The 16,474-nt window shown below is 51.0% G+C and overlaps 1 protein-coding gene across 5 annotated transcripts in view; it reads right to left on the bottom strand.

Moving 5' to 3' along the window:
* The window catches only part of LOC106584692 (zinc finger protein 609), a 205,137-nt gene that overhangs the window by 15,162 nt on the left and 173,501 nt on the right, over nt 1–16,474 (bottom strand). The gene's annotated exons all lie outside the window — the stretch shown is intronic.

Below are 16,474 nucleotides of genomic sequence, written 5' to 3' on the forward strand. Positions count from 1 at the left end.
CTAACCAAGGTGTTAACATCAACCAGACATCCTCACCTTAGAGGAGCTCCTAACCAAGGTGTTAACATCAACCAGACATCCTCACCTTAGAGGAGCTCCTAACCAAGGTGTTAACATCAACCAGACCTCCTCACCTTAGAGGAGCTCCTAACCAAGGTGTTAACATCAACCAGACATCCTCACCTTAGAGGAGCTCCTAACCAAGGTGTTAACATCAACCAGACATCCTCACCTTAGAGGAGCTCCTAACCAAGGTGAGGACAGCAGCCTTGCAACACAGCTGAAAGAGGTTCAGCAAGAGAGAGACGGACTCAAGAGAGAGCTGGCTGATCTAACAAAGAAGGTGAGAGAGCTGGCTGATCTAACAAAGAAGGTGCGAGAGCTGGCTGATCGAACAAAGGAGGTGAGAGAGCTGGCTGATCTAACAAAGGAGGTGAGAGAGCTGGCTGATCTAACAAAGAAGGTGAGAGAGCTGGCTGATCTAACAAAGAAGGTGAGAGAGCTGGCTGATCTAACAAAGGAGGTGAGAGAGCTGGCTGATCTAACAAAGGAGGTGAGAGAGCTGGCTGATCTAACAAAGAAGGTGAGAGAGCTGGCTGATCTAACAAAGGAGGTGAGAGAGCTGGCTGATCTAACAAAGGAGGTGAGAGAGCTGGCTGATCTAACAAAGGAGGTGAGAGAGCTGGCTGATCTGACAAAGGAGGTGAGAGAGCTGGCTGATCTAACAAAGGAGGTGAGAGAGCTGGCTGATCTAACAAAGGAGGTGAGAGAGCTGGCTGATCTAACAAAGGAGGTGAGAGAGCTGGCTGATCTAACAAAGAAGGTGAGAGAGCTGGCTGATCTAACAAAGGAGGTGAGAGAGCTGGCTGATCTAACAAAGGAGGTGAGAGAGCTGGCTGATCTAACAAAGAAGGTGAGAGAGCTGGCTGATCTAACAAAGGAGGTGAGAGAGCTGGCTGATCTAACAAAGGAGGTGAGAGAGCTGGCTGATCTGACAAAGGAGGTGAGAGAGCTGGCTGATCTAACAAAGGAGGTGAGAGAGCTGGCTGATCTAACAAAGGAGGTGAGAGAGCTCCAAAAAGACAGGCAGAACAGTAATAACGATCTGACCTCACTAAGAGAGGACCTGCAGGAGAGAAAGAGAACAGAGGACAGGCTGCAGGAGAGAAGAGAACAGAGGACAGGCTGCAGGAGAGAAAGAGAACAGAGGACAGGCTGCAGGAGAGAAAGAGAACAGAGGACAGGCTGCAGGAGAGAAAGAGAACAGAGGACAGGCTGCAGGAGAGAAAGAGAACAGAGGACAGGCTGCAGGAGAGAAAGAGAACAGAGGACAGGCTGCAGGAGAGAAAGAGAACAGAGGACAGGCTGCAGGAGAGAAAGAGAACAGAGGACAGGCTGCAGGAGAGAAAGAGAACAGAGGACAGGCTGCAGGAGAGAAAGAGAACAGAGGACAGGCTGCAGGAGAGAAAGAGAACAGAGGACAGGCTGCAGGAGAGAAAGAGAACAGAGGACAGACTGCAGGAGAGAAAGAGAACAGAGGACAGGCTGCAGGAGAGAAAGAGAACAGAGGACAGGCTGCAGGAGAGAAAGAGAACAGAGGACAGGCTGCAGGAGAGAAAGAGAACAGAGGACAGGCTGCAGGAGAGAAAGAGAACAGAGGACAGGCTGCAGGAGAGAAAGAGAACAGAGGACAGGCTGCAGGAGAGAAAGAGAACAGAGGACAGGCTGCAGGAGAGAAAGAGAACAGAGGACAGGCTGCAGGAGAGAAAGAGAACAGAGGACAGACTGCAGGAGCAGCTAGGTCACCACTCTATGACCTGCCCTCACACAGCAGAGGAGTCCACCTCAACCAGCCAGACCTCCCCAGCCCTGTTCTCACACAGCAGAGGAGTCCACCTCAACCAGCCAGACCTCCCCAGCCCTGTTCTAACACAGCAGAGGAGTCCACCTCAACCAGCCAGACCTCCCCAGCCCTGTTCTAACACAGCAGAGGAGTCCACCCCAACCAGCCAGACCTCCCCAGCCCTGTTCTAACACAGCAGAGGAGTCCACCCCAACCAGCCAGACCTCCCCAGCCCTGTTCTAACACAGCAGAGGAGTCCACCCCAACCAGCCAGACCTCCCCAGCCCTGTTCTAACACAGCAGAGGAGTCCACCTCAACCAGCCAGACCTCCCCAGCCCTGTTCTAACACAGCAGAGGAGTCCACCTCAACCAGCCAGACCTCCCCAGCCCTGTTCTCACACAGCAGAGGAGTCCACCCCAACCAGCCAGACCTCCCCAGCCCTGTTCTAACACAGCAGAGGAGTCCACCTCAACCAGCCAGACCTCCCCAGCCCTGTTCTCACACAGCAGAGGAGTCCACCCCAACCAGCCAGACCTCCCCAGCCCTGTTCTCACACAGCAGAGGAGTCCACCCCAACCAGCCAGACCTCCCCAGCCCTGTTCTCACACAGCAGAGGAGTCCACCCCAACCAGCCAGACCTCCCCAGCCCTGTTCTCACACAGCAGAGGAGTCCACCCCAACCAGCCAGACCTCCCCAGCCCTGTTCTCACACAGCAGAGGAGTCCACCCCAACCAGCCAGACCTCCCCAGCCCTGTTCTCACACAGCAGAGGAGTCCACCCCAACCAGCCAGACCTCCCCAGCCCTGTTCTCACACAGCAGAGGAGTCCACCCCAACCAGCCAGACCTCCCCAGCCCTGTTCTCACACAGCAGAGGAGTCCACCCCAACCAGCCAGACCTCCCCAGCCCTGTTCTCACACAGCAGAGGAGTCCACCCCAACCAGCCAGACCTCCCCAGCCCTGTTCTCACACAGCAGAGGAGTCCACCCCAACCAGCCAGACCTCCCCAGCCCTGTTCTCACACAGCAGAGGAGTCCACCCCAACCAGCCAGACCTCCCCAGCCCTGTTCTCACACAGCAGAGGAGTCCACCCCAACCAGCCAGACCTCCCCAGCCCTGTTCTCACACAGCAGAGGAGTCCACCCCAACCAGCCAGACCTCCCCAGCCCTGTTCTCACACAGCAGAGGAGTCCACCCCAACCAGCCAGACCTCCCCAGCCCTGTTCTCACACAGCAGAGGAGTCCACCTCAACCAGCCAGACCTCCCCAGCCCTGTTCTCACACAGCAGAGGAGTCCACCTCAACCAGCCAGACCTCCCCAGCCCTGTTCTAACACAGCAGAGGAGTCCACCTCAACCAGCCAGACCTCCCCAGCCCTGCGTGCTGCTCCCCTCCCTCCAGCCCACAGAACAGCCTCCCACTGACAGCGGCACTGGCACAGACCAGCCACACCCCAGCTCCAACACCCCCCCTCCAGTCCAGAAGAAACACTGGCTCCCATCATCCTGTTGGACTCAAATGGGAAGTTTGTTCAGGAGAAGAAACTTTTCCCTAGACAAAAGGAATAACGTGTGGTGCCCAACAACGCAGAGTGCCATGGAGCTGCTTGATAAGGTCCATCTCGGGTCACCAAGCCACATAATCATACACACCGGAAGCAACGACCTGTGTGCTCAGCAGGAGAGGGTGAAGACTTCACTACGGGGAGTGATTGAGAAGGCCTCCGCAATCTTCCCCAACTCAAGAATCGTGGTGTCAACCCTTCTACAGAGGAAGGACTTCCACCCTGCCACAATCCAAAGAATAAACGCCAGCCTCTCCTGTGCCCTGCGACCCAATGTACACCTGGCCCACCATCCCACCCTCCATCTGGACTGTCCCTATGACCCAATTTACGCCTGGCCCACCATCCGGACTGTCCCTATGACCCAATCAACACCTGGCCCACCATCCCACCCTCCACCTGGACTGTCCCTATGACCCAATGTACACCTGGCCCACCATCCCACCCTCCATCTGGACTGTCTCTATGACCCAATGTACACCTGGCCCACCATCCCACCCTCCATCTGGACTGTCTCTATGACCCAATGTACACCTGGCCCACCATCCCACCCTCCATCTGGACTGTCTCTATGACCCAATTTACACCTGGCCCACCATCCCACCCTCCATCTGGACTGTCTCTATGACCCAATGTACACCTGGCCCACCATCCCACCCTCCATCTGGACTGTCTCTATGACCCAATGTACACCTGGCCCACCATCCCACCCTCCATCTGGACTGTCTCTATGACCCAATGTACACCTGGCCCACCATCCCACCCTCCATCTGGACTGTCTCTATGACCCAATGTACACCGGGCCCACCATCCCACCCTCCATCTGGACTGTCTATGACCCAATGTACACCTAGCCTACCATCCCACCCTCCATCTGGACTGTCTCTATGACCCAATGTACACCTGGCCCACCATCCCACCCTCCACCTGGACTGTCCCTATGACCCAATCTACACCTGGCCCACCATCCGGACTGTCCCTATGACCCAATCTACACCTGGCCCACCATCCCACCCTCCATCTGGACTGTCCCTATGACCCAATGTACACCTGGCCCACCATCCCACCCTCCATCTGGACTGTCTCTATGACCCAATGTACACCTGGCCCACCATCCCACCCTCCATCTGGACTGTCTCTATGACCCAATGTACACCTGGCCCACCATCCCACCCTCCATCTGGACTGTCTATGACCCAATGTACACCTGGCCCACCATCCCACCCTCCATCTGGACTGTCTATGACCCAATGTACACCTGGCCTACCATCCCATCCTCCATCTGGACTGTCTCTATGACCATGTTCACCTGTACAGGGAGACAGTCCCCATCCTTGTCAAGACTCTCAAGGACGTTACTTTAAACCGCAGCCCGACCTCTCAACCCAGGAACAGCGGAGCAATCTCCACCCCGCCGAGATCACCGAGACAACACCCCGGACCAGCACCCTCGACCACAGCACCACCAACCTCTATGCCCACCACAGGCAGCGCAGCACAGACCACCCCAGCCCAGCTTCAGATCCCCCCCCCCCCCCCCCCAGTCCAGCAGGCAGAGCTACGCACAGGCTGTGAGAGAAGCAACTGGCCCAGCCCCCACCAACCAAATGAGTGACATCAAACAAATGCTGACATGCGAAAGGCCGAGGGTCACGGTAAGATGAGCACAAGAACCCCACCCTCCTCACACTACATCCAACCAAGTGGCATGACACATCTTAAATGATAAACAAATCACATTTGCATAAGAGTTAACGTTAACTGAAAAATCCTATTTTAATAGTTCTCGTAGGATTGTAAGTGTTTGTCTCATTTTGAAGGTAAAGAAAAAAACAGTTATGAAATCGTTTTACGTTGCATGTTGGAATTTACAAGGCTTGAAGTCCTCTGCTTTTGGGCTAAAGAACAGAAACCCAGACTTCCTGAAAGAAATTGCTGATGTTGATATTGTAGTACTACAGGAAACATGGTGCAGAGGTGATGTTTCCACTGGCTGTCCACTAGGTTATAGGGAGATCATCCTACCATCCACTAAATTAAAAGGAATCACACAGGGCAGAGACTCAGGACAGGGCAGAGACTCAGGACAGGGCAGAGACTCTGGACAGGGCAGAGACTCTGGACAGGGCAGAGACTCAGGACAGGGCAGAGACTCAGGACAGGGCAGAGACTCAGGACAGGGCAGAGACTCAGGACAGGGCAGAGACTCAGGACAGGGCAGAGACTCAGGACAGGGCAGAGACTCAGGACAGGGCAGAGACTCAGGACAGGGCAGAGACTCAGGACAGGGCAGAGACTCAGGACAGGGCAGAGACTCAGGACAGGGCAGAGACTCAGGACAGGGCAGAGACTCAGGACCGGGCAGAGACTCAGGACTGGGCAGAGACTCTGGACAGGGCAGAGACTCAGGGGGAATGTTAATATGGTATAAATCTGAACTAATTCATTCATTCGAATTGATCAAAACAGGATCATTCTTTATCTGGTTAAAAATCAACAAGGAGCCTATCTTATCACATAAAAACGTCTTCCTCTGTGCCACATACATCCCCCCCTCAGAGTCACCCTACTTCAATGAAGAGAGATTCTCCATTCTAGAGGGGGAGATGAGTCACTTTCAGGCCCAAGGCAACGTACTGGTCTGTGGAGACCTGAATGCTAGATCAGCAGAAGAACCAGATACTATTAACAGTCATGAGGATAAACACCTACCAGGAAGCAACAAGCTTTCCCTCCCCACATACCCCCACAGAAACAACTAGGACAAAGTGAAAAGCAAAAATGGAGTACAGCTCGTGCAGCTCTGTGGAACACTGGGTCTGTACATAGTCAATGGTAGGCTAAGAGGGGACTCTTTTGGTAGGTACACCTACAGCTCATCCCTTGGCAGCAGCACTGTAGACTACTTCCTCACCGACCTAAACCCAGAGTCTCTCAGAGCCTTCACAGTCAGCCCACTGACCTAAACCCAGAGTCTCTCAGAGCCTTCACAGTCAGCCCACTGACCTAAACCCAGAGTCTCTCAGAGCCTTCACAGTCAGCCCACTGACCTAAACCCAGAGTCTCTCAGAGCCTTCACAGTCAGCCCACTGACCTAAACCCAGAGTCTCTCAGAGCCTTCACAGTCAGCCCACTGACCTAAACCCAGAGTCTCTCAGAGCCTTCACAGTCAGCCCACTGACCTAAACCCAGAGTCTCTCAGAGCCTTCACAGTCAGCCCACTGACCTAAACCCAGAGTCTCTCAGAGCCTTCACAGTCAGCCCACTAACATCTCTCTCAGACCACAGTAAAATCCCAGTGAATCTGAGAAGAACCACCCAACCATGAAGCATCACGGCCCAATAAATGACATGGTACTAAACAGGCCTATAGATGGAGTGCAAACAGCACAGACATCTACCAGAAAGCAATTAGTAGCCAACAAATGCAATCTCTCCTGGACAACTGTTTAGCCTTAACATTCTCCTGCAGCAATGAAGGTTTACATTTGGCCGTTTGGAACATGAACTTTATATTTGACATATTATCCTCCTTGGCTAATCTAAACAAGCATAAGAGCAAACCAAAAACAATAGATAATGAAAATTGGTTTGATAATGATTGCAAAAATCTAAGAAAGTTATTGAGAAATATATCTAATCAAAAATACAGAGAACCAGACAAGAACAACATTCGCCTTCAATATGGGGAAACACTGAAGCAATACAAACACACCCTAAGAACAAAGGAACAGCACGTTAGAAATCAGATGGATGGAATTGAGGAATCCATAGAATCAAACCACTTCTGGGAGAATTGGAATAAATGAAACAAACCTCATCAGGAGGAATTGGCTCTCCAAAATGGGGATATGTGGAGAAATCACTTTGCAAACCTCTACAGCAATAAAACAATGAGCCCAGAACAAAAAGATATACAAGAAAATGTACAAATTCTTGAATCAGCAGTCAAAGACTATCAGAATCCTGTGGATAGTCCAATAAGAGAAGAAGAATTATTGGAAAAACTACGCACTCTCCAACCCAACAAGGCCTGTGGTGCTGATGGTATTTTAAATGAAATGATCAAATATACACACCACAAATTCAATTTGGCTATACTCAAACTCTTCAACAGTATCCTCACTGCAGGTATTTTCCCCGATATTTGAAACCAAGGACTGATCACACCAATCTATAAAAATGGAGACAAATTTGACCCAAATAATTAGAGGAATTTACGTTAACAGCAACTTGGGGAAAATTCTCTGCAGTTTATAAATAGCAGACTACATTAAAGGTCAGACTGACCGTTAATCTAAAAAAAACGGAATATAATGATATTGCAAAAAAGGTCCGGAAATCAGGATGACAAGTATAAATTCTATTTGGACACAGTTCTATTAGAACACACCAAAAAGTACACATATCTAGGACTAAATACCAGCAACACAGGTAGCTTTCACATGGCTGTGAACGAGCTGAGAGACAAAGCCAGAAGAGCATTCTATGTCATTAAAAGGAACATTAAAATCAAAATTCCAATTAGAATCTGGCTCAAAATGTTCCAATCAGTTATAGAACCAGTTGCTCTATATGGCAGTGAAGTATGGGGTCCACTGTCTAATAATGAGTTCATCAAAATGGGACAAACCATCTAGTTGAAATACTGCATGCAGAGTTTTGCCAAACTGTATTGTAAGTGCAAAGAAACCTCAAAATAATGCATGTAGATCAGAACTGGGCCAAACCCCTCCTCATTCAAATAGAAAAAAGAGACATCACATTTTACAACCATGTAAAAACAAGTGTCCCCGAAACATTTCATCACACAGCTCTACAATGTCAAGAGATGAAACCAGAGAAGAGTCCCCTCAGCCAGCTGGTTCTGAGGCTCAGTTCACTAACCCAAACCAACCCCATAGAGCCTCAGGACAGCAGTCAGCCAGCTGGTTCTGAGGCTCAGTTCACTAACCCAAACCAACCCCATAGAGCCTCAGGACAGCAGTCAGCCAGCTGGTTCTGAGGCTCAGTTCACTAACCCAAACCAATCCCATAGAGCCTCAGGACAGTAGTCAGCCAGCTGGTTCTGAGGCCCAGTTCACTAACCCAAACCAACCCCATAGAGCCTCAGGACAGCAGTCAGCCAGCTGGTTCTGAGGCTCAGTTCACTAACCCAAACCAACCCCATAGAGCCTCAGGACAGCAGTCAGCCAGCTGGTTCTGAGGCTCAGTTCACTAACCCAAACCAACCCCATAGAGCCTCAGGACAGCAGTCAGCCAGCTGGTTCTGAGGCTCAGTTCACTAACCCAAACCAATCCCATAGAGCCTCAGGACAGCAGTCAGCCAGCTGGTTCTGAGGCCCAGTTCATTAACCCAAACCAACCCCATAGAGCCTCAGGACAGCAGTCAGCCAGCTGGTTCTGAGGCTCAGTTCACTAACCCAAACCAACCCCATAGAGCCTCAGGACAGCAGTCAGCCAGCTGGTTCTGAGGCTCAGTTCACTAACCCAAACCAACCCCATAGAGCCTCAGGACAGCAGTCAGCCAGCTGGTTCTGAGGCTCAGTTCACTAACCCAAACCAACCCCATAGAGCCTCAGGACAGCAGTCAGCCAGCTGGTTCTGAGGCTCAGTTCACTAACCCAAACCAACCCCATAGAGCCTCAGGACAGCAGTCAGCCAGCTGGTTCTGAGGCTCAGTTCACTAACCCAAACCAACCCCATAGAGCCTCAGGACAGCAGTCAGCCAGCTGGTTCTGAGGCTCAGTTCACTAACCCAAACCAACCCCATAGAGCCTCAGGACAACAGTCAGCCAGCTGGTTCTGAGGCTCAGTTCACTAACCCAAACCAACCCCATAGAGCCTCAGGACAGCAGTCAGCCAGCTGGTTCTGAGGCTCAGTTCACTAACCCAAACCAACCCCATAGAGCCTCAGGACAGCAGTCAGCCAGCTGGTTCTGAGGCTCAGTTCATTAACCCAAACCAACCCCATAGAGCCCCAGGACAGCAGTCAGCCAGCTGGTTCTGAGGCTCAGTTCATTAACCCAAACCAACCCCATAGAGCCTCAGGACAGCAGTCAGCCAGCTGGTTCTGAGGCTCAGTTCACTAACCCAAACCAACCCCATAGAGCCTCAGGACAGCAGTCAGCCAGCTGGTTCTGAGGCTCAGTTCACTAACCCAAACCAACCCCATAGAGCCTCAGTACAGCAGTCAGCCAGCTGGTTCTGAGGCTCAGTTCACTAACCCAAACCAACCCCATAGAGCCTCAGGACAGCAGTCAGAAAATCTGGCCCAACCAAATCATCACAAAACAAAAAGAAAACTATATTAAGTATTAGAAAGAAACCACAAAAAAGTCTAAGTCAACTTCAATGCTATTTGTCTCTAAACAGACAGTACATGGTGGCAGACTATCTGACCACTGGGACTGATAGAAAACACTGACTAGGTACAGACTCAGTGAGCACAGTCTGGCTATAGAGACCGGTCATCACAGACCAACCAGAGAGCACAGTCTGGCTATAGAGACCGGTCATCACAGACCAACCAGAGAGCACAGTCTGGCTATAGAGACCGGTCATCACAGACCAACCAGAGAGCACAGTCTGGCTATAGAGACCGGTCATCACAGACCAACCAGAGAGGACAGTCTGGCTATAGAGACCGGTCATCACAGACCAACCAGAGAGCACAGTCTGGCTATAGAGACCGGTCGTCACAGACCAACCAGAGAGCACAGTCTGGCTATAGAGACCGGTCATCACAGACCAACCAGAGAGCACAGTCTGGCTATAGAGACCGGTCATCACAGACCAACCTGAGAGGACAGTCTGGCTATAGAGACCGGTCATCACAGACCAACCTGAGAGCACAGTCTGGCTATAGAGACCGGTCATCACAGACCAACCAGAGAGCACAGTCTGGCTATAGAGACCGGTCATCACAGACCAACCAGAGAGCACAGTCTGGCTATAGAGACCGGTCATCACAGACCAACCAGAGAGCACAGTCTGGCTATAGAGACCGGTCATCACAGACCAACCTGAGAGGACAGTCTGGCTATAGAGACCGGTCATCACAGACCAACCAGAGAGCACAGTCTGGCTATAGAGACCGGTCATCACAGACCAACCAGAGAGGACAGTCTGGCTATAGAGACCGGTCATCACAGACCAACCAGAGAGCACAGTCTGGCTATAGAGACCGGTCATCACAGACCAACCAGAGAGCACAGTCTGGCTATAGAGACCGGTCATCACAGACCAACCAGAGAGCACAGTCTGGCTATAGAGACCGGTCATCACAGACCAACCAGAGAGCACAGTCTGGCTATAGAGACCGGTCATCACAGACCAACCAGAGAGCACAGTCTGGCTATAGAGACCGGTCATCACAGACCAACCAGAGAGCACAGTCTGGCTATAGAGACCGGTCATCACAGACCAACCAGAGAGGACAGTCTGGCTATAGAGACCGGTCATCACAGACCAACCAGAGAGCACAGTCTGGCTATAGAGACCGGTCATCACAGACCAACCAGAGAGCACAGTCTGGCTATAGAGACCGGTCATCACAGACCAACCAGAGAGCACAGTCTGGCTATAGAGACCGGTCATCACAGACCAACCAGAGAGGACAGTCTGGCTATAGAGACCGGTCATCACAGACCAACCAGAGAGCACAGTCTGGCTATAGAGACCGGTCATCACAGACCAACCAGAGAGCACAGTCTGGCTATAGAGACCGGTCATCACAGACCAACCAGAGAGCACAGTCTGGCTATAGAGACCGGTCATCACAGACCAACCAGAGAGGACAGTCTGGCTATAGAGACCGGTCGTCACAGACCAACCAGAGAGCACAGTCTGGCTATAGAGACCGGTCGTCACAGACCAACCAGAGAGCACAGTCTGGCTATAGAGACCGGTCATCACAGACCAACCAGAGAGCACAGTCTGGCTATAGAGACCGGTCATCACAGACCAACCAGAGAGCACAGTCTGGTTATAGAGACCGGTCATCACAGACAAACCAGAGAGCACAGTCTGGCTATAGAGACCGGTCATCACAGACCAACCAGAGAGCACAGTCTGGCTATAGAGACCGGTCATCACAGACCAACCAGAGAGGACAGTCTGGCTATAGAGACCGGTCATCACAGACCAACCTGAGAGGACAGTCTGGCTATAGAGACCGGTCATCACAGACCAACCAGAGAGCACAGGCTGTTCTCACTCTGCTCCAGGGGAGAGGTAGAGACAGAGCTGCATTTTCTGTTACACTGTGACAAATACTCAGACCTAAGAGAAAATTTATTTCCCAAAATTATAATTCAATACAAAGAATTTGAAACTATAAAAGATGAAGCAGGACAGCCAGTGAAAAGTGCAATGTAATGCCAATAATATTTCATCCCATGTCATGTGTCTTCTCGGTCATGTTGACACTGATCTACTACCATTGCTTTAATGTATTGTTATTCTGATTAATATTGTTGTTGTTGTTAATGGTAATCACATTTTCTATATCTATACTTTGACAATGTAAGTCAACTAACTTGGCATATCAATAAAGTCAATTGAATTGAGAGAGAGAGAGAGAGAGAGAGAGAGAGAGAGAGAGAGAGAGAGAGAGAGAGAGAGAGAGAGAGAGAGACAGAGCAAAAGAGACAGAGCAAGAGAGACAGAGCAAGAGAGAGAGAGAGAGAGAGAGAGAGAGAGAGAGAGAGAGAGAGAGAGACAGAGCAAAAGAGACAGAGCAAGAGAGACAGAGCAAGAGAGAGAGCGAGAGACAGAGCGAGAGACAGAGCGAGAGAGACAGAGCGAGACAGAGACAGAGAGAGAGGTAACGAGAGAGAAAGGGGTAGCGAGAGAAAGGTTGCGAGAGAGAGGTCGTGAGAGAGGGGTAGCGAGGTAGCAAGAGAGAGGGGGGTAGCGAGAGAGGGGGGGTAGCGAGAGAGGGGGGTAGCGAGAGAGGGGGTAGCGAGCGAGGGGGGGTAGCGAGCGAGGGGGGATAGCGAGCGAGGGGGGATAGCGAGCAAGCGGGTAGACAGAGCGAGAGGCGGGCGGGTAGACAGAGCGAGAGGCGGGCGGGTAGACAGAGCGAGAGGCGGGCGGGTAGACAGAGCGAGAGGCGGGCGGGTAGACAGAGCGAGAGGCGGGCGGGTAGACAGAGCGAGAGGCGGGCGGGTAGACAGAGCGAGAGGCGGGCGGGTAGACAGAGCGAGAGGCGGGCGGGTAGACAGAGCGAGAGGCGGGCGGGTAGACAGAGCCAGAGGCGGGCGGGTAGACAGAGCCAGAGGCGGGCGGGTAGACAGAGCGAGAGGCGGGTGGGTAGACAGAGCGAGAGGCGGGCGGGTAGACAGAGCGGGTAGACAGAGAGCGAGGCGGGTAGACAGAGAGCGAGGCGGGTAAACAGAGAGCGAGGCGGGTAGACAGAGAGCGAGGCGGGTAGACAGAGAGCGAGGCGGGTAGACAGAGAGCGAGGCGGGTAGACAGAGAGCGAGGCGGGTAGACAGAGAGCGAGGCGGGTAGACAGAGAGCGAGGCGGGTAGACAGAGAGCGAGGCGGGTAGAGCGAGAGGCGGGTAGAGAGAGAGAGAGAGAGAGGCGGGTAGAGAGAGAGAGAGAGAAAGGAGAGAGAGAGAGAGAGAGAGAGCGAGAGGTGGGTAGAGCGAGAGGCGGGTAGAGAGAGAGAGAGAGGCGGGTAGAGAGAGAGAGAGGCGGGTAGAGAGAGAGGCGGGTAGAGAGAGAGAGGGGTCGCAAGAAGTAAAGAGAAAGACAGAGCGCGACATAGAGAGAACGGTCGAGTGAGAGGTAGAGAAAGAAGTAGAGAGAGAGCATAGCCTTGCTATTGAGAAAGGCCGCCGTAGGCAGACATGGCTCTCAAGAGAAGACAGGCTATGTGCACACTGCCCACAAAATGAGGTGGAAACTGAGCTGCACTTCCTAACCTCCTGCCCAATGTATGACCATATTAGAGATACATATTTCCCTCAGATTACACAGACCCACAAAGAATTTGAAAACAAACCCGATTTTGATAAACTCTCATATCTATTAGGTGAAATACCAGTGTGCCATCACAGCAGCAAGATTTGTGACCTGTTGCCACAAGAAAAGGTCAACCAGTGAAGAACAAACACCATTGTAAATACAACCCATATTTATGTTTATTTATTTTCCCTTTTGTACTTTAACTATTTGCACATTGTTACAACACTGTATATATACATAATGACATTTGTAATGTCTTTATTCTTTTGTAACTTCTATGAGTAATGTTTACTGTTAATTTGTATTGTTTATTTCACTTTTGTATATTATCTACTTCACTTGCTTAGGCAATGCTAAGAGCCTTGGCGTGACCCTGGACAACACCCTGTCGTTCTCCACCAACATCAAGGCGGTGACCCGATCCTGTAGGTTCATGCTCTACAACATTCGCAGAGTACGACCCTGCCTCACACAGGAAGCGGCGCAGGTCCTAATCCAGGCACTTGTCATCTCCCGTCTGGATTACTGCAACTCGCTGTTGGCTGGGCTCCCTGCCTGTGCCATTAAACCCCTACAACTCATCCAGAACGCCGCAGCCCGTCTGGTGTTCAACCTTCCCAAGTTCTCTCACGTCACCCCGCTCCTCCGCTCTCTCCACTGGCTTCCAGTCGAAGCTCGCATCCGCTACAAGACCATGGTGCTTGCTTACGGAGCTGTGAGGGGAACGGCACCTCCGTACCTTCAGGCTCTGATCAGTCCCTACACCCAAACAAGGGCACTCCGTTCATCCACCTCTGGCCTGCTCGCCTCCCTACCTCTGAGGAAGCACAGTTCCCGCTCAGCCCAGTCAAAACTGTTCGCTGCTCTGGCACCCCAATGGTGGAACAAGCTCCCTCACGACGCCAGGACAGCGGAGTCAATCACCACCTTCCGGAGACACCTGAAACCCCACCTCTTCAAGGAATACCTGGGATAGGATAAGGTAATCCTTCTAACCCCCCCCCCTTAAAAGATTTAGATGCACTATTGTAAAGTGGTTGTTCCACTGGATATTATAGGTGAATGCACCAATTTGTAAGTCGCTCTGGATAAGAGCGTCTGCTAAATGACTAAAATGTAAAATGTAAAATGATATGTTTCCCATGACAATAAAACCCTTGAATTGAGTGGAGAGAGAGGAGGTCACAGAGCTCTATCAAAAGACATGTTGTCTGGCACGGCAGGTGGCTGCAGTGTTCAGAGTAGATCTTTGATAACAACATGAGTGTCTGGGTTGTTCTATAAGACCCACTGACAAATTGTAACTTGGATTATGGATGAGTTCATAGTAAAATGTGTTGAGAAGACTCTCTCTCTATGCACAGTCACTTTAATACCTCTACCTACATATTACCTCAATTACCTCGACTAACCGGTGCCCCCGCACTGGTACCCCCTGTATATAGCCTCCACATTGACTCTGTACCGGTAACCCCTGTATATAGCCTCCACATTGACTCTGTACCGGTACCCCCTGTATATAGCCTCCACATTGACTCTGTACCGGTAACCCCCTGTATATAGCCTCCATATTGACTCTGCACTGGTACCCCCTGTATATAGCGTCCACATTGACTCTGTACCGGTACTCCCTGTACATAGCCTCCATATTGACTCTGTACCGGTACCACCTGTATATAGCCTCCACATTGACTCTGTACCGGTACCCCCCTGTATATAGCCTCCACATTGACTCTGTACCGGTACCCCCTGTATATAGCCTCCACATTGACTCTGTACCGGTACCCCCCTGTATATAGCCTCCACATTGACTCTGTACCGGTGCCCCCTGTATATAGCCTCCACATTGACTCTGCACCGGTACCCCCCTGTATATAGCCTCCACATTGACTCTGCACCGGTACCCCCCTGTATATAGCCTCCACATTGACTCTGCACTGGTACCCCCTGTATATAGCCTCCACATTGACTCTGTACCGGTACCCCCCTGTATATAGCTTCCACATTGATTCTGTACCGGTACCCCCTGTATATAGCCTCCACATTGATTCTGTACCGGTACCCCCTGTATATAGTCTCCACATTGACTCTGTACCGGTACCCCCTGTATATAGCCTCCACATTGACTTTGTACCGTAACACCCTGTATATAGCCACCACATTGACTCTGTACCGGTACTCCCTGTATATAGCCTCCATATTGACTCTGCACTGGTACCCCCTGTATATAGCCTCCACATTGACTCTGTACCGGTACCCCCCTGTACATAGCCTCCATATTGACTCTGTACCGGTAACCCCCTGTATATAGCCTCCATATTGACTCTGCACTGGTACCCCCTGTATATAGCGTCCACATTGACTCTGTACCGGTACTCCCTGTACATAGCCTCCATATTGACTCTGTACCGGTACCACCTGTATATAGCCTCCACATTGACTCTGTACCGGTACCCCCCTGTATATAGCCTCCACATTGACTCTGTACCGGTACACCCTGTATATAGCCTCCACATTGTTATTTTACTGCTGCTCTTTAATTACTTATTAATTTTATTTCTTATTCTTACTCGTATTTTTCTGAAAACTGCATTGATGGTTAAGGGCTTGTAAGTAATCATTTCACCGTAAGGTCTACCTACACCTGATGTATTCGGCGCATGTGACTAATAACATTTGATTTGATTACAGTGTGGCACACAAAGCCATGGAGATGCAGGACGATTGCTTATATCACTATGGTCATTGTTCATCTTACTCGTCAACACACGGTGAAGAAGCAATTACCTACCAACTCTTTTAGGACCCGTCTTGTCTTATAGACCTTTGATCAATTATTTATTGTCATACTAGAGGTTTGGCAAACCTGTAATAGAAAAACATGTCATTAAATTCAACAATCTACAAAGTAGCCGTGATGTGAATTTCCCTACGTCTCCCTATCCTGGGACTGGCCAGCGGACATGTTTTGATGAGACTGGTTGTCCACTGATACAGAACACTGTGGTAAACACCATTACACTCTACCTAGTGATAATAAAATATGGACCTTCCTCATCCCCCACCACTGACCCCAATGTGTGCAGCA

The sequence above is a fragment of the Salmo salar genome, chromosome 23 (assembly GCF_965601325.2).
Source record: "Salmo salar chromosome 23, fSalSal1, whole genome shotgun sequence".
Lineage (NCBI taxonomy): Eukaryota > Metazoa > Chordata > Actinopteri > Salmoniformes > Salmonidae > Salmo > Salmo salar.